The sequence below is a fragment of the Oryctolagus cuniculus genome, chromosome 3 (genome assembly GCF_051225735.1).
Source record: "Oryctolagus cuniculus isolate XC-2025 breed Fujian yellow rabbit chromosome 3, ASM5122573v1, whole genome shotgun sequence".
Lineage (NCBI taxonomy): Eukaryota > Metazoa > Chordata > Mammalia > Lagomorpha > Leporidae > Oryctolagus > Oryctolagus cuniculus.
In genome coordinates this window covers 55,672,425-55,691,554 of record NC_142869.1, presented here as the reverse complement: position 1 = coordinate 55,691,554, position 19,130 = coordinate 55,672,425, and the positions used below count along the sequence as shown (strand labels likewise).

The window sequence follows — 19,130 nt, the reverse complement described above, 5'->3', positions numbered from 1 at the left end:
GAATCCAAGTTCACTACTTCTCCAAATCATCCTATTCTTAAGTAATTGATTTTGTATCTACATTGACATTAAGTAATTTAAACACTGCTTAATAGTTAGTACAAAATAAGTGGACTTTCAGAGACATAAACAGTTCCTTCTGAATGTTGTATTAAAAATGACTGGAAAATAAATGATACACAGATAAAATTTCTACCTGAAATATTTTATAATTTTGCATTAAACTTTGATATTCAGAAAATGTTGGTGTATATTCAAATCTAATATGAATATTTGTGAAAAATACACTTTGATAATGAAGTTTCACATGTATAGTTAAACACAATAAATCTAGTGTACCAGTTATGTTTATAATTGTGTCAGAAATATCCAGAGTTACCTTCAAAGAACTGAAGACAGTGAGGATGCTGTACTCAATATTGACATATGAAATGGTTAAATGCATGTCCTGAAAATTAGATAATGCCATTTGAAGTATATCCACCAGTGAAAACAATCACTTTCCATTTGTACAAAACAACATTGGTGCCACACGTGGCTCCATATACAGAATTAAGGTGAAATTCTCCTTTATCTTTCTTTCCTAGACAAGATCATCAATTTAGTATTGAAATAATATTTCACCAAAAGAATTTTCCTCCAAAAAAGTTTTAGCAGAATGTAAAAGTCTGGATTTCATGGAAATTATAGAATATTTTTAAACATTTTATTGCAGAATAGTTTTAAGGTTACAAAAGATTGTAAAGTCATAGAAAGGACTTAACAGATATTCCTTACCAGTATCTCCTGTTAACATATCATATTAATATATTTGTACAAATTTTTTAAACTTTTATTTAGTAAATATAAATTTCCAAAGTACAGTTTATGGATTACAATGGCTTCCCCCCACCCATAACTTCTCTCCCATTGGCACCTATCCCATCTCCCACTCCCTCTCCCATTCCATTCACATCAAGATTCATTTTCAATTATCTTTATATACAGAAGATCAACTTAGTGTATATTAAGTAAAGATTTCATCAGTTTGCACCCACACAGAAACACAAAGTGTAAAATACTGTTTCAGTACTAGTTAGAGCATTACTTCACATTGGACAACACATTAAGGACAGATCCCACATGAAGAGTAAGTGCACAGTGACTCCTGTTGTTGACTTAACAATTTCACACTCTTGTTTATGGCATCAGTAATATCCCTAGGCTCTAGTCATGAGTTGCCAAGGCTATGGAAGCCTTTTGAGTTTGCCGACTTTGATCTTATTCTGACAGGGTCATAGCCAAAGTGGAAGTTCTCTCCTCCCTTCAGAGAAAGGTATCTCCTTCTTTGATGGCCCATTCTTTCCACTGGGATCTCACTCGCAAAGATCTTTCATTTAGGTTTTTTGTTGTTGTTGTTGTTTTTTTTTTTTTTTTTTTTTTTTTTGCCAGAGTGTCTTGGCTTTCCATGCCTAAAATACTCTCATGGGCTCTTCAGTCAGATCTGAATGCCTTAAGGGCTGATTCTGAGGCCAGAGTGCTGTTTAGGACATCTGCCATTCTATGAGTCTGCTGTGTATCCTTTTTCCCATGCTGGATCATTCTGTCCCTTTTTGATTCTATCAGTTAGTATTAGCAAACACTAGTCTTGTTTGTGTGATCCCTTTGACTCTTAGACCTATCAGTGTGATCAATTGTGAACTGAAATTGATCACTTGGACTAGTGAGATGGCATTGGTACATGCAACCTTGATGGGATTGCATTGCAATCCCCTGGCACATTTCTAACTCCACCATTTGAGGCAAGTCGATTGAGCATGTCCCAAATTGTACATCTCCTCCTTGTCTTATTCCCACTCTTTTATTTAACAGGGATCACTTTTCAGTTAAATTTAAACACCTAAGAATAATTGTGTGTTAATTACAGAGTTCAACCAATAGTACTAGAACAAAAAAAAATACTAAAAGGGATAAAATATTAAATTGTACATCAACAGTCAGGACAAGAGCTGATCAAATATTTGTACAATTAATGAGGCATACCCAGATTCTCTGATTTGTTTTATCCAAACTCCTTTTATCACCTCCCCTCTTCTAGTCTCTCATTATCAACATTTTTTGTTCAGATTGAGCTTGTCTGTTTAATTTTAGCTCCCACATATAAAGAAGTTGCACAATTTGTCTGTATCTTATTTCACTCAACATGATGTCTTCCAATTCCATCCATTTTGCTGCAAATGACAGAAATTCATTCTTTTTTATATTTGAGTAGTATTCTGTTACATATATATTAATATACGATTATATCTAACTATCAAATTGTTCTGTACATCAAATGAAACAATCAAGAGTGAAGAGGCATTGGTAGGATGGGAGAATATATCTGTAAGCTTGTTATCCTAAAAAGGATTAATATCAGAATATATCAGCAACTCAAAAAACTCAGCAACAACACCTTTCTTAATATAATCTCACATGCATTTATTTTTGACACATTTTTTATCCAATCATCTGATGATGGACGCTTTAGTTGATTCCGCATTTCGTCTGTTGTGAACAGTGCTGCTGTAAATATGATCGAGCAGGTATTTCTTGGATACAGTGATTCTTATCTTTTTTGGCTATTTAACCAGTAGTGTGGTTTCTGAATCATGTGGAAGTTCCATTTCTAGATTTTAAGCCATCTCCATAATGTTTTCAACAGTGACTCCCCTAACTTACATTCTTATAAATAGAATAAAAGATCCCACTTCCGAAATCCTCACCAGCATTTCTTACTCTCTGTCTTTTGGATAGTGGCCGTTCATACATGGGTGAAGTATAATCTCACTGTGGTTTTCATTTACATTTCCCTGATGGCTCATGATATTAAGCATTTTTTTTTCAAATATTTGTTGCCCATTTATATTTCTTTTGAAAACTGTCCAAGACTTTCACCATTTCTAAACTGGATTGGTTGCTTTTTGTTGTTGATAATGTTGCGGAGTGTTTTGAGTTGCTAATATATTCTGGATGCTAATGCTTTGTAGGATAACTAGCTTACAAAATTTTCTCCTATTGTACTGGATAATTCTTCAGTCTGTTGATTGTTTCCTTTTCTGGGAAGAAGCTTGTGAGTTTGACATAATCTCGTTTATCTAGTTTTGCTTTTGTTGCCTGTACTTTTCTGGTCTTACTCAAAACTGTCATGTTAGTAGCATTTACCCTAGAGAGAAATTTAGGCTTGATTTACACTATGCAGCCATTCAGAACAGTGTTACTTTACTTATGCTATTAAAGTAATTATCCAATTTAAGAACACATTACTGTGAAGATACCATCTGGCATAATACAGATTCTTGTGGGCAGAATTCATTTTACTATATATTACTACAAAAAACATAAAATAACAGATAATTTCTTAAGTAGCCTTTTACAATATTAAGAATTATCAGAGGCAAGGAGGTAATGTGGGTATATAAACACATTTAAAAATCTCTCTGCTTTAATAGAAATTCATTCTAAAATTTAAGTTTAAAGCAATAATATGTCAAATTATTAAAATTTTACATGATAGGAATTTTAAAATACTGAATTGAATGACACATGTTACATGCTTAACAACAGACCCACATATTTCTCTATGATTGGCATATAAAGTTTTCCATCAAGTTGAAGTCACTTTTTAACTCAGTATTAGCATAAAAATGTATGAAACATTTAAATTCAGAAAACTTATAGGAAAGGCATTTAACCAGGTCTACATGGATTAAAATCACATCGCATTTTGCATAGTTCATTAAGATTTGAGACATGTAATAACTACTAATATTGAGAATAATTATCTTGCAGCAGTACCAGTCTGATTATTTTATAGATCTATTTTCAACCATGAGATATTAGTGTTTCAATTCTAAATGACAAAAACATATATCCACTTTAATGAAAATATTTCAAGTAATCTACTTATTTCAGATACTTCCTGTTTAATTATTTCTATGTACACACTGTTTTGTTAAATGCACATTTTAAACTCTGTGAAAATAGCAAATGCTTTCCATGCAGTTAAGTGGCAATATTGTACAAGCAATAGGGAAACTACAATGAGTAATCATAATACTTGCTTTTTTTTCAATATTTTTGTCAGTAGGTTGGCATGCAGTGATCTAGGTATTCATGAATTTCTTTATTCAGTCAAGAAGGTATTTTATGTTTATCCAAATACTTGCAAATGACTAGATAGATTTTCTTTAAATCTTTTTTCTTTGAGAAGATTATTTGACTTTCTCACTTGAAAATGAGCGTAAGTCACTTTGCAGTGTTAGATATGGATAAAGATTCTTGAATAATGTTGAACTTGTGAGATTAAACATACTTTTTGCAGTTGTATCACCCTCATTCTTAATTGTTTCTGCTTCTTTTCCTCCTCCTGTTTTTCAAAATCTCAACACTTACATATGTATTTCTGGTAAGTTATGCACTAAGAAGAGGCCAATATATTCTGGATTCAATCAGCTTATAGTAAAAGAAACACATTAGTAAACTGATGTATATAAATTCTAAAAGGATGGGATAAAAATATTTCAATTACATTTATTGCCATTTGTTTTGCTGTATCGGCACTTATGGAGACATAGTGAAGAAGAAATTATAATTGCTATAATTAAAAAATATGACTTTGAAATTATGTAGAAAACAGAAAAGGGGCATCATGGATGTAATAAGATTATATATAATGAAGTTAAACAATCAGAATCAGTAATGCAGGGAACCATGAAGAAGCTTGGGAGGAGGTATGCTATATGAAAGTGCCTGAGAGACAACCCAGTAAGAAAAGATACTACTACTTATGTCAGTAGTCAGAAGGATTAATGGTCACTTGCTTATTCAGCAAACTCTTGTTGACTACATGTTTTATGCTAATTTCAGATTCTACAAATATGTATAGGAAGTAATTCCACCTCTAAGAGAGTTGACTGTCAAACCACAGGAATGCATATGTAAATAAATGAATTACAGTGTGACTTAAGCAACATCAGTAATGTGTATCTCTCATCCAAGTACTAACCAGGCCTGACCACTTAGCTTCTAATAGCAGATGAGGTAGGCAAGTTCAGGGTGGTATGGCCATAGACTGAAATGTGTACCTATGTATAACTACAGAACAGGTAAAGAAGAGGTAGAAGGATATATAGAATATTGTGAGATAAATAAAAGTTTTTCACATAGGAATGGAAATATTCAAAAAGGCTTAAAGTGGTGAAATCATGTGGTCAGAATAGGGCACTAACCTAACACCTAAATTTTAAGATAAGAATAATAGCCAGCGCCGTGGCTCAATAGGCTAATCCTCCACCTTGCGGCGCCGGCACACCGGGTTCTAGTCCCGGTCGGGGCGCCGGATTCTGTCCCAGTTGCCCCTCTTCCAGGCCAGCTCTCTGCTATGGCCAGGGAGTGCAGTGGAGGATGGCCCAGGTGCTTGGGCCCTGCACCCCATGGGAGACCAGGAAAAGCACCTGGATCCTGGCTCCTGCCATCGGATCAGCGCGGTGCACCGGCTGCAGCGGCGGCCATTGGAGGGTGAACCAACGGCAAAGGAAGACCTTTCTCTCTCTGTCTCTCTCTCTCACTGTCTACTCTGCCTATCAAAAAAAAAAAAAAAAAAAAAAGAATAATAGTAACCATCACATTTCTCTTTTATGGGATATTTAAAAAATGTGCACTTACTCCTTATGTAGGATCTCTGTCCTCAATGTGCTGTACATTGAGATTTAATGCTATAATGAGTACTCAAACAGTATATTTCACTTTGTGTTTCTATGGGGGTGCAAACTGTTGAAATCTTTACTTAATGTATACTAAACTGATCTTCTGTGTAAAAAAAAAAAAAAAAAAGAAATTATCAATTCCCAACTTGACTCTCACTGGGATTAAACATGACAATAGGTCTGATCTGATTTCATCATCATTTAAAAAATCATCTATTATTTTTCAATTTATGTTTCTGTGTGGGAGCAAACTGTTGAAATCTTTACTTAATGACTTAATGTATGCTAAACTGATCTTCTGTATAAAAGGAGAATCAAAAATGAATCTTGATGTGAATGGAAGGGGAGAGGGAGTGGGAAAGGGGAGGGTTGCGGGTGGGAGGGACGTCATGGGGGGGAAGCCATTGTAATCCATAAGCTGTACTTTGGAAATTTATATTCATTAAATAAAAGTTAAAAAAAATCTATTGGATATATAGTTATCTACAAGGACATTTAGAAATTTTTTAAGAGGTAAGACCTTTACCATCAAATATAAGAATAACACAAAGCGAGTAACTATTAGGAATTTGGATTCAGATTTTTCTATATTTTGATTTTAGCTTGCCTTTTAAAAGTACCATGAGCTTTGGCAATTTCTTAGCTTGCCTAAATTCATTTTTATCTACTATAATGTGAGAATAGCAATATGTACATGTAAGTATACATAGAGAAAGCTGATGGAAATATGTTGATAACTGCTAAATTTAATTGTTATTATAAAGAATGTATTGAATGTATCATTTTGTATCTGAAAGCATCGAATTATTTTCAGAATTTAAGTATGGTGTACAGAGATATCTTTCATTCCCTGATTCATTTTCCAAATGCCTTCAACAGCTGGAGCTGGGCCAGGCTAAAGCATAAAGCCAGGAACTATATCTGCATCTTCTGTGTTGGTGGTGGCAGAAAACCAAGTACTTGGGCCATCATCTGCTGCCTCCCAGGCACATTAGTAGAAAGTTAGATCAAATGCAGAGGCAGGACTCAATACTAGTTACTCAGATATGGGGTATGGGGGTCCCAAGCAGCATTTCAACCATTACCCCCAGTGCCTGCCCAATCGCCATTGTAATATTTTGTTTGAATAGGTGTAAGAGTGATAGCTCATTATGGTATTAACATATCCATTACCATAAAAATATCTTACTAAATAGGTAACAAATCCTCTGAATTTAAAAATATATTGGATTGAAATTTGTATTAAGAAACAATTCTAGGCCGGTGCCGCAGCTCACTAGGCTAATCCTCCGCCTTGCGGTGCTGGCACACTGGGTTCTAGTTCCGGTTGGGGCACTGGATTCTGTCCCGGTTGCCCCTCTTCCAGGCCAGCTCTCTGCTGTGGCCAGGGAGTGCAGTGGAGGATGGCCCAAGTACTTGGGCCCTGCACCCCATGGGAGACCAGGAGAAGCACCTGGCTCCTGCCATCGGATCAGCGAGGTCGCCGGCCGGAGCTCGCCAGCCACGGCGGTCATCGGAGTTTGAACCAACGGCAAAGGAAGACCTTTCTCTCTGTCTCTCTCTCTCTCACTGTCCACTCTGCCTGTCAAAATAAATAAATAAATAAATAAATAAATAAATAAATATAAAATTAAAAAAGAAACAATTCTGTAAGTTACTAGAGAGTTACATAAAGAAGCAGAGAAAAGGCTATTTTAAATTAGATGAGACTAAAGCAAAAGGTTCAGAGTACGTTTAAGAAATAGTCTGCATTCATCAATGTAATTCAAATATATCAGTAACCAAAAACTTTAAACGCTGAACTAAGTAATAATATTCTCTATATTAGAATTTTATATATTATCCATTCCTTTTCTGTAACATCCCCAGAAGTTGCACTCATTATATAAACATAGCACCTTAAAAGTGTTATAAAAATTCATAGTTATATCCACTGGGTGAATGTCTTAGGTCTTAGAAAAGTGTATACCTGAGAACAGTTTTTAATTATAGGAGTCCTACTTCTGCATTCCCTAAGTTTAAAAAAAGATCAATGTACAAAACATATCAAAAGAAAAATGTTTTGTATATTATATGTAGCAGAAGAGCAGTAAAATTGTGGAAGTTGATTTCCAGCATTACCAAGCTTGAGGAATTATGTGAAACAGAAAAATAGTTTCCTTGGTAATTTAACCAAAGTATATCTATCCACAGCTGAAATAACATGAAAAATATAACATTTCTTTTGCATTTTCTGAAAAGGAACTTTATTTTTTCAGAACATATGTTAGCATTTCATGTAGGGTCTTATTAAAAATGCCCTGGCATTTCTGTTTGCCTGAATAGAATTTCACTACCTCACACGTCTTGAGCATTATAAAATACCACATTAACCTTTCTAACAGAGCTTGAAATGACACAGAAGATATATTTTTCCAGCAAATGTATTATTCATTAAGTAAATAGTAGAAGCAATATGAAAGAATTGTCTGAGTAGTAAAATTTAATCAAAGCAATTAAAGTCAAAGGTGTTAATATATTGCTAGACATATCGGAGCTATTAAATACTGTTGGACTCTTCCTTCAGGAATGAAATAGACTTCTACTTCAAGTACTCCAGTGAACCATTATTATGTCTCATCATTTTTGGACTATCTCATGGTGCCTAATTTATTCCAAGTACTTGTGCATCAGATACTTTGAAGTTTATATTTTTCTTTTTGCTTATATATGATAAGCTGTTTCTAACTTTATTTGGTACTTCTTTGTAGCTCTACCATAACAATATCCCCAAGGAAATATATTTCAAATATACAAATCATTTTACATGTCATGATAGCAATAATTGTCAAAACAAGTATTACATGCAGTGCTTTATGATTTACAGCGGTGTTTGAATTCCAAATACTCTTTATAAAACTATACTAAAGATTTTCTGAATAGCCAAATAGAATGAGAGGAGTTATCCATTTATGGAAATCTACAATGTGTCAGATGCTATCTTAAATATGTTATATTTAGATTCTCATTTAGTATTTTTATTATTGACATTTGCAAACAAGATATATAAATAACTTGCTCAAGAAGATCTCAACTAGTAAATGGCAAGAAGGCTGCAGAGGATACACAGAAATTAAAATTGATTCTCCATTTTGAGCTATGGCATATTTTGATGCTTTTAATTACAGTGAGTGGGAAAACTTAAATTTTAAATGCTAGAGATCAGTCATGCATATCATTGCCTCTGTGTTTCATCAGACTAGTTCCTTAAAGAGAATGTCTATATTGTTTCAGGCTTTAAGTTGTTGAATTCAGAGAGAGAAATTAAGAAGGTGCTAGGATTTTGCACCTGGATATTTTCCCGGTCTGACAAGTGGCTCTTCAAATATATATAGTACTCAGTTCCTCACGACAGAAATAAGAGGCATGTGTATAATTATTACAGTTCTCTCATTGTTACTCTGAGAGAAATGTTTCTTTCTATTCTGAAGTAGAAATATGAAAATTACATAATTTCCAAAAAGATATCTTAATTTAACTTATGTATTAAAAAATGAAAAGAATTGGAACATGGTAATCGCATTTGCTTCTCTTTAAAAGTAAAATGATGGTTCTGGCACTATGGTCATGGTGGAGGGGATGGCAGTGTTGAGCTAGAGTAGGCGCCCAGTGCCAAGGTGTAGGATTTCTGTAATTGGCCTAATGAATCCTTTGATCAACTGGACAGTACACTTGCTGTTCAGCAGGATATTCAACAGAACATAAAAGCAAATTGCTCCAATATTGACAAAATTCTCGAACCACCTGAAGGCCAAGGTGAAGGTGTTTAGAAGTCTGGTCTGAATATTTAAGGCAACTCTGTCTTTTCTTTTTTAAAAATTTATTTATTTATTTGAAAGAGTTACACAGAGAGAGAAGGAGAGGCAGAGAGAGAGAGAGAGAGAGAGAGAGGTCTTCTATCCACTGGTTCACTCCCCAAATGACTGCATTGGACAGAACCTGTGCCAATCCAAAATCAGCAGCCAGGAGCTTCTTCTGGGTCTCCCATGTGGGTGCAGGGGCCCAAGGACTTGGGCCATCCTCTATTGCTTTCCCAGGCTATAGCAGATAGTTGGATCGGAAGTGGCAGAGCCAGGACTCAAACTGGTGCCCATGTGGGATGACAGCACTGCAGGCGGCGGCCTCACCTGCTACACCACAGCACTGGCCCCATGGACAATTCTGTTTTGAGCTAAATAGACTTGATTTCAATCTTCAGAATGAATGGCATCCAGATGCTTGTACTCAAATAACAGCAACTGAATAATGGATTTTACTGTGTTCAGCTCTTAAAACTGCAAGAGTGTCTTGCAATAGACTATGCTAGGCATACGCTTGATGGTGCTGCATGTCATCTGAGTAGCAATAAATATTTGCCTAGCAGGGTTAAAATAATGGAATCATCTGTAGCAAAACTAGGATGAGTATGCTGTAGGATTTACAGAATATTTTCACATGCTTATTTTCTTCACTGGCAGATATTTGATAAATATAAAAATAAAACATTTTTGTGTCATAGGTTTACTAAATTTGTGATGAAATACAATTTGATGTCCAAGGATAACCTGATCAGAAGAGGAAGTTCAGAATTCAGTTTCTGGATAAAGTGAAGCATTATGTATATTATGTGTATATATATATGTATATATATATATATATATATAATTTTAGAAAACATTAGTCATGTATTTATATTATAGCTTCTTTGTTTACTATAGATTTTTTATGCTGTGTGTTGCCTTTTAAATGGGAAATACTTTCAAAGTTATTCGTGAACTGTATATTGACCAGTGTGGCACTCATTTTTTTTTTTTTTTTTGACAGAGTGGACAGTGAGAGAGAGAGACAGAGAGAAAGTTCTTCCTTTTTCTGTTGGTTCATCCTCCAATGGCCGCGGCCAGCGTGCTGCGCCCATCCGAAGCCAAGAGCCAGGTGCTTCTCCTGGTCTCCCATGTGGGTGCAGGGCCCAAGCACTTGGGCCATCCTCCACTGCCTTCCTGGGCCACAGCAGAGAGCTGGACCGGAAGAGAGGCAACCGGGACAGAATCTGGCGCCCCGACCGGAACTAAAACCTGGTGTACCAGAGCCGCAGGCGTAGGATTAGCCTATTGAGCCATGGCGCCAGCGGCTCTCATATTTTTTTTAATAAGATTAGTATTATCTGTTTATAATGCCTATTAAGAAAGGAATTTACAGTTTGGTAAAGTAGCTGCTAAACAATCACTGGATCACAATCCTCATCAAATATAAAAAATAAGTAAGCTTGGGGTCTTGCACAAGCCATTTACTAAAGAGATAGTAATGTTTTCCTTTCATTTTGCCCCTGAGTTTAGCTATTATAGAAAATTCTGTACAAAATAAGTTGTAAACTTTTCCAAAATGAGATAAGTGTTTTAAAATTCTGTTTATAGTTTTTGATATTTAATTGTGATTATGCATATATACAAATATTAGTACAAATGAAGCATTAGCAATTCTTGTATAATTTTACTGTGCTACATAAAGTATATTCTATGCCAGCATACTTGGAAAGGATTTACTTTTTTTAAATGGTGGACTGTTACATGTAAGCTAATGCTAATGATAAGGCACATTAAAGGTATTCCCACTGGAAACGTGTTCACCCCTTCTCACTTCCCATAATCCTGTTCCCAAACTTTAGTTGGGAAATCTTTTACCAGACTGTGATTTAGTGATGGCTTATACCTGTTTATACTCATATTTGTATTAATTGCTTACAGATTTACCTCATATTAGTAATTATATTATATTACAAGAAAGATGCATTGGCATAGGCCCTTTGTTTTGTGAAATTTTTCTAATGACTTAGAAAACAGACTTTAAAGCCATTTGATTCTTCCTCTTAGTAATGTTAATCTTTTCAGCTAACCCTAGGCAGCATTATATAGAGATGAAGAAATACTGTAGTATTTAGTTTGAACCCTTTCTCCACAAAGTTTGAATTTTATATATATATATATATGTGTGTGTGTGTGTGTGTGTGTGTATATATATATATATATATATATATATTTGAGGTTATTTACAATAGTTGATGGATTCCAAGGGTGTTGATGAATGGCCTTGTTATTGTTTTAGACTTTGCTGTAGTGTCTTAAGGATTCAAGTTGAGATGTAACAATCTTATAATCCATTGAATGCAGTTTTTTCATGGAGTACTAGGGAGGTCTTATTGCCAAACTGATTGTAATGAGACACTAAGATAGGGTGGGAAAATTATACATGTAGTGAAGAAAATGCTTAAATTCACCTCTAGGACAGATTTAACTAATGTGAGAAACGTTTTCATTTAAAAGAGTTATTTTGAAATGAAGATGAAAATGTATTCATCTTGATTGTCTTTTCAAATTTGAGGGAATTATTTATACATATTGTGAAACAAGTATGCAAAGAAAAAATGTGGGAAATAGTAGCATACTGAGAGTGTGTATATATAGTTTATGGCTTTCCAAGTCTGCCAATCATTTTGGCTTTGAACAGTACTATTCCAGCAGCTAGAGTCCTTTTTGTACCCCAGCTCACATCTACCTTTTAGAAGTTTTATGTACACAATGAAAGGAATGTTGACCTTGAAATCATGCATTTATATTAATGTTACTATAAACTAATGGGGATAGTAATTTTTAAGCAAACTTTCTAAATATTGAGAAACAAAGGAAAGAAGGAAAAAAAGTGCTTTCTATGAAGACAAATCCTGTTGGCCAAATGCAATTTATGCTGTTTTTTTGTATATCCTGATGTGAGGAGGGATAAACAGTTTTTTATTTATGTCAGAGATAAACTGTAATGATAAGCAGAGTGGAAGAAAGTGCAAGTATTTATTGCTCCTTAAAGACACAATAGCGTTTCCAGTTCTTTACTCTTGCTTAAGTAGTCCTTCTTACTGGACTTTCTTCCCCATTTTTTGAATACATAGTCAAGTTTTGAGAAAAACTAAATCCGAAGGGCTTACAAAATTTAAAAGTCAAGGTGCCATCCTTAAGTGACAAACTGTGCGGGGAGTGTGCTGAATGTGAGTCAGGCTACACTGCCTGATCCTCGGGTTTTTCTTGCTGCCACACCTTAGTGCTGTGGAAGGCCCTTCCTCCAGAGTCCTTAGTCCTCTACTGGATGGGAGGAACTTTGGTTTTTGCAAACTTAAGTTTATATTCATGCTGTATTTGATAAGATCATACATAGATCTTCACTTAATAAGTTGCATCATGAGCATGTTTTGTCAGCTTTATTTGAAGAGAGGTGAAGTCCTTCACCAAGATTTGGGTGGAGAACAATTCACTTTTTTAACTTTTATTTAATAAATATAAATTTACAAAGTACAACTTTTGGATTATAGTAGCTTTTTCCCCCCATAACCACCCTCCTACCTGCAACCATCCCATCTCCCACTCTCTCTCCCATCCCATTCTTCATCAAGATTCATTTTCAATTATCTTTATATGCAGAGGATCAATTTAGTATATACTAAGTAAAGATTTCAACAGTTTGCACGCACACAAAACACAAAGTATAGAGTACTGTTTGAGTGCTATTTATACCATTAATTCACATAGTACAACACATTAAGTCAGAGAGCCTATATGGGGAGTAAGTGCACAGTGACTTCCGTTGTTGATTTAACAATTGACACTCTTATTTATGACATCAGTAATCTCCCTAGGCTCTCGTCATGAGCTGCCAAGGCTATGGAAGCCTCTTCAGTTTGCCAACTCCGATCTTATTTAGACAAGGCTATATTCCAAGTGGAAGTTCTCTCCTCCCTTCAGAGAAAGTTACCTCCTTCTTTGATGGACTGTTCTTTCCACTGGGATCTCACTCACAGAGATCTTTCATTTAGGTCATTTATTTTTTGACAGAGTGTCTTGGCTTTCCATGCCTAAAATACTCTCATGGGCTCTTCAACCAGATCTGAATGCCTTAAGGGCTGATTCTGAGGCCAGAGTGCTGTTTAGGACATCTGCCATTCTATGAGTCTGCTGTGTATCCCGCTTCCCATGTTGCATTGTTCTCTCCTTTTTAATTCTATCAGTTAGTATTAGCAGACACTAGTCTTGTTTGTGTGATCCCTTTGACTCTTAGACCTATCAGTGTGATCAATTATGAACTGAAACTGATCATTTTGACTAGTGAGATGGCATTGGTACATGCCACTTTGATGGGATTGAATTGGAATCTTATGCCTCTCTTTAGCCTAACCCAGTCCTGACCATTGCAGGCATTTGGGGAGGAAAGCATCAGTGGGGTAGCTCACGTTTCTTTCTCTCTCTCTTTTTCTCTCTCTCTCACTCTCTCTCTTGTTTCAAGTCAGATAAAAATAAAATGTTATATATAGTATATAAGAAAATATCTACCATAATTTATACACAACAAAATTCTATTCAGCCTTGGAAAGAATGGAAATTCTATCAGCTGTAGCAACATGAATGAACCTGGACGATACCATGTTAAGTAAAATTTTAGACACAAATACGAGTGATTCATTATCTCACTTACTCATGGAATCTAAACATGTCCTACTAGAAAAAAAAGGGAATAGTCATCATTATAAGAGTCTGGAGGATGGGAGAATTAGTGAGATGTTGGTCAAAAAGGACACAAAATTTCAGTGAGGCAGGAGAAATAAATTCCAAAAATATATTGTACATCATGATGACTATAATTAATAATATTATATTATATATATGAAAATTTCTAAGAGTAGATTTTAAGTGTTTTTGCAAAAATATAGCTAGGCTAATGTATATTGCAAACATTTTGATTTATCTATTTCATATATATATATATTAAAGCATATATTAAAACATCATATTTTGGGGTTCTAGTATTGTAGTACAATGGCTTAAGCTGCCACCTGTGATGCCACCATTTCATCTGAATACAGGTTCAAGTCACTGTTGCTCCATGTTAGCTCCACTGTTGCTCCCTGTTTATGTGCTTAGGAAAGCGGCAGATGCCACCAGGTAGGAGACCCAAATGAAGCTCCTGGTTTTGGCCTAGGCCAGCCCCAGCTGTTGTGGCCATTTAAGGAGTGAATCAGTGGATGGGAGATCTTTCTTTCTGTCTCTCTCTGTCTCACTGTCACTCTGACTTTCAAATAAGTAAGTTTTACTCTATAAATATATCTAATTTATCAATTAAAATATATAAATTATTGGTTTTTATTAATAAAATATTATTTCATTGAATTAGAGGGTTTAAGACCAAAAAGGAATATCTCATGATCATCCATAAAAATATATGAATATGTAGCAAAAATGAAACTCACTTTAAATATTACCTATTTCAAGAAGAATCCATGATTCCAAATCACTGTTAGTTCAGTTTAGCTTCTTATATTCAAATTAAATATTTAATTTGCTCAGTGTTATATCTTGTTAGCCAATTTACTCATTCAAAGTAATCTAAAAATCATGTTGCATTACAAATCATTAAATGCAAAAATATTTATTCTGCTGATGGAAATGAGGTGCTTAATCAAATGTTGAATATAGATTTCAGAAATCATTTTGTTACTGACACATTTTTCTTCAACTCTAAGTATTTATATCGCACTTATTACTATAGTGTCGAGATATCTTTACAAATGTGTCATGCCAACATAAAACATTATGTTCTCTGGCCAAACCTATAGAAAACCATATGGCACACTGAGCTATTCAAAAGCAAACACAAAAATAAATCACTCCATGTGATCAGACATGATTTTATTTTATCTCTACCTGTCTGCTTTAGATGCTCAAGTAGTTACTGTGTCATAGAAATTGGTACCTTGGCCCTGGCTCATTATAAGTAATCAATAAATAGTAATTAGTATTAATGTGACTACAAATATGTTTATTATTACTTATCAAATTCCTAAACAGTTTAGTAAAATCAAGGATCAGCTAAATTTCAGCAATTATTTACTGTTTTATTGGTCTGTTAAAAAGTTTGTAATTGCAAAAGTTTAAAATGTCCTTTAGATAAATGACTGAAGAGACATTTTTCTTTAACTCAGTTATTGTTTTTTAGCATTTTATTTTATAGTTATTATAGGTTCATATCAACATTGAGTACAAGACACAGATATTTCTTCATACCCTGTTCTCATATGTGGAGGTTTTATTTACTATCAGCAACCCACACCAGAGTAATGCATTTGTTACAATTGATGAACATATACAGACACATTATTATCACCTAGAATCCATATTTTAATTTAACGTTTATTCTTGGATTATATGTTTTGTAGGATTGGGTAAATTTATAATGGCAGATTTTCACCATTAGAGTATCATACTGAGTAGTTTCATTGCCCTTAAAATCCCCTATACTGTATCCATTTACCCCTTCCTCTTACTCCCCAATAATCACTAATCTTTTTTACCATCTCTATAGTATTGGGGATCATATAGTGTTTAGCCTTTTCAAATTGGCTTCTGTCACTTAGTAATATGCACTAAATTTTATCCCATGGCTTTTGTGCATTGATATTACATTTCTTTTTAGCATTTACTAGTCTTATGTTATCTGTATGTGTTACAGTTTATCCATTCACATAATGAAGGACATCTTAATTACTTCCATGTTTGGACAGATATTAATAAATGTGCTGTTGGCCGGCGCTGCGGCTCACTAGGCTAATCCTCTGCCTTGAGGCACCGGCACACTGGGTTCTAGTCCCGGTCGGGGCATCAGATTCTGTCCCGGTTGGCCTTCTTCCAGGCCAGCTCTCTGCTGTGGCCAGGGAGTGCAGTGGAGGGTGGCCCAAGTTCTTGGGCACTGCACCCCATGGGAGACCAGGATAAGCACCTGGCTCCTTCCATCAGGTCAGCGCGGTGCACCAGCCGCAGTGCACCTGCCGCGGCGGCCATTGGAGGGTGAACCAATGGCAAAAAGGAAGACCTTTCTCTCTGTCTCTCTCTCTCACTGTCCACTCTGCCTGTCAAAAAACAAACAAACAAACAAAAACAAAAACAAAAACAAAATAAATGTGCTGTTAACATTGGTGTGCAGGTTTTGTGCAGATATAACATTTTAATTTTTTGGATAAATTCCAAGTAGCATGACTACTTGATCATATGGAAAGACTGTGAGTAATTTAGTGAAGAGCTACCAAAATGTCTTCCAAAGTGATTGTACAATCATAAATTCCCACCAGCAACAAATGAGGATTTCTGTTTTTCTACATACTTGTCACTACTTGGTGTTGTCAGTATTCAGGATTCCAGTCATTCTAATGGTAGTGTAGTGGTAATATTATACAGTATTTTTAATTTCAACTTATCACTTGGAATGTCTTTTTATATAATCCTATGACATTTGTATTTCTCCCTTAATACTCTTCAGGTTTTCAACACATTTTATTGATTGTTGATTATTTCCATATCGTGTAGTTCAAATAAATATTTGTTGTTTGTTTAACTGTCCTTTATCAGAGATGTCATTTTGAAATAGTTTCTCCTGGTCTATAAATTGTCTTTTAAATGTTTTAGCAATGTCTCTCCCAGATCAGAAATATTTGTGATGCAGTCCAGTTTATCAATTTTTTTCATCATGGACTATGCTTCTGGTGCTATACCTAAAATATCATCAAATATAGCACCATTTCAATTTTTCTGTGTTTCTTCTGGAAATTTTATACTTTTGTGGCATACATGTATGTATATGATCAGATTTGTTATTTTCCTAAAAGGGTGTAAGTTCTGTATCTAACCTCATTTTTTGGAATGTGAATGCCAGGCTTTACCAGCATTATTTGTTGAAAATACTCTGTTTTCTATCTTTACTAAAAATTAGGTGACTTAGGATATGCATTCCACTTTTGGACTATCCCATTCCATTTATGTATTTGCATATTCTTTCATCAATACCCTGCTGTCTTATTTGACAAGGTTGCAATGTGGGGCATATCTCTCCTACAATTTTGTTCTCCATTGTTTTATTGACTATTCTAGAGTTTTGCCTCTACCTATAAACTTCAGCTTATTGATCTCCTCAAATGAATTGCAGGATATTTACTGGGATTGTATTGAATATATAGAAAAAATTCAGAAAAATGATATCTTGAAGCTATTGAGTATTCCAGTAAATTAATAAGGAATATCTCTTCACTTATTTAGTTCTATGATTTCCTTCATCAGTATCTTGTATTTATCCTAATGTAAATCTGCAACATATTTTCTTAGATTACTTCTTCAGCATATCATTTTGGGGAGTAATAATGTAAACCATTATGTCTTTTTAATGTCAATCTCCATTTGTTTATTGCTAGCTGATAGGAAACCAATCAACTTTACTAAATTAACTGTTTTCTGCAATGCTACTATAATTGTTCATTTTTCTAAGAGGTTTTGTTATTGTTGCTGTTAATTCTTTTGTACTTTCCACATAGATGATATCATCTTTCAAGAAAAACAATTTCATTTATTAATTTACAAATAAATACAATTATTGTTTTATTATATTATCTGGGAATTCCAATGCAATATAAAAGTTTAGGGATGAAAAGGGACATCTTTGCCTTGTTCTGATGCTAGTAGAAAAGCTTTGAATTTCTCATTAAGTATTATGCTAGCTGTAGGTTTATTTCCTCAACTTGATGAAGTGACCTTCACTCCTAGGTCATTGATATGTTTTTCTCATGAATAGATCTTAAATTATATCAAAAGTTTTTAAGTGAATCTATTGATATACTCATGCAGTCTTTGTTCATTAATCTGTTGATATGATGAATTCCATCAGCTGATATTCAAGTATTGAATCAACCTTGCAAGCATGCCATAAATTACACTAAGTTGTGATGTACATTTTTTTTATTGGATTTGATTCATCCTAATTTTGTTGAGTTTTTTGCATCTATACTTATGCTATGACTTTTCATGATTTTTTAAATTTTTATTTATTTATTTGACAGAATTACAGACAGTGAAAGAGAGAGAGAGAAAAGTCTTCCTTCCGTTGGTTCACTCCTCAAATGGCCGCAACCACCAGAGCTACGCCAATCCGAAACCAGGAGCCAGGTGCTTCCTCCTGGTCTCCCATGCGGGTGCAGGGCCCAAGCACTTGGTCCATCCTCCACTGCCTTCCCGGGCCACAGCAGAGAGCTGGACTGGAAGAGGAGCAACTGGGTCTAGAACCCGGCGCCCATATGGGATGCCGATGCTTCAGGCGGAGGATTAACCTAGTGAGCCACGGCGCCGGCCCCAACTTTTTATAATTAAAAAAAAAAAAAATATTTGAAAGGCAATGTTACAAAGGCAGAGAGAGACTAGAGAGAGAAAGAGAAATCTTCCATCCACTGGTACATTCTCTAGAAGGCCACAATGGGCTGGGGCTGGGCCAGGTTGAAACCAGAGGAATAGAACTCCATCAAACTCTCCCTCCTGG

At 34.9% G+C, this 19,130-nt stretch overlaps 1 protein-coding gene and 1 pseudogene across 1 annotated transcript in view; both read left to right on the top strand.

Moving 5' to 3' along the window:
• ZNF804A (zinc finger protein 804A) overlaps positions 1-19,130 on the top strand; it is a 368,502-nt gene that overhangs the window by 145,709 nt on the left and 203,663 nt on the right. The window lies entirely within an intron of this gene.
• Positions 9,327-10,349, top strand: LOC149127342 (MOB-like protein phocein; annotated as a pseudogene).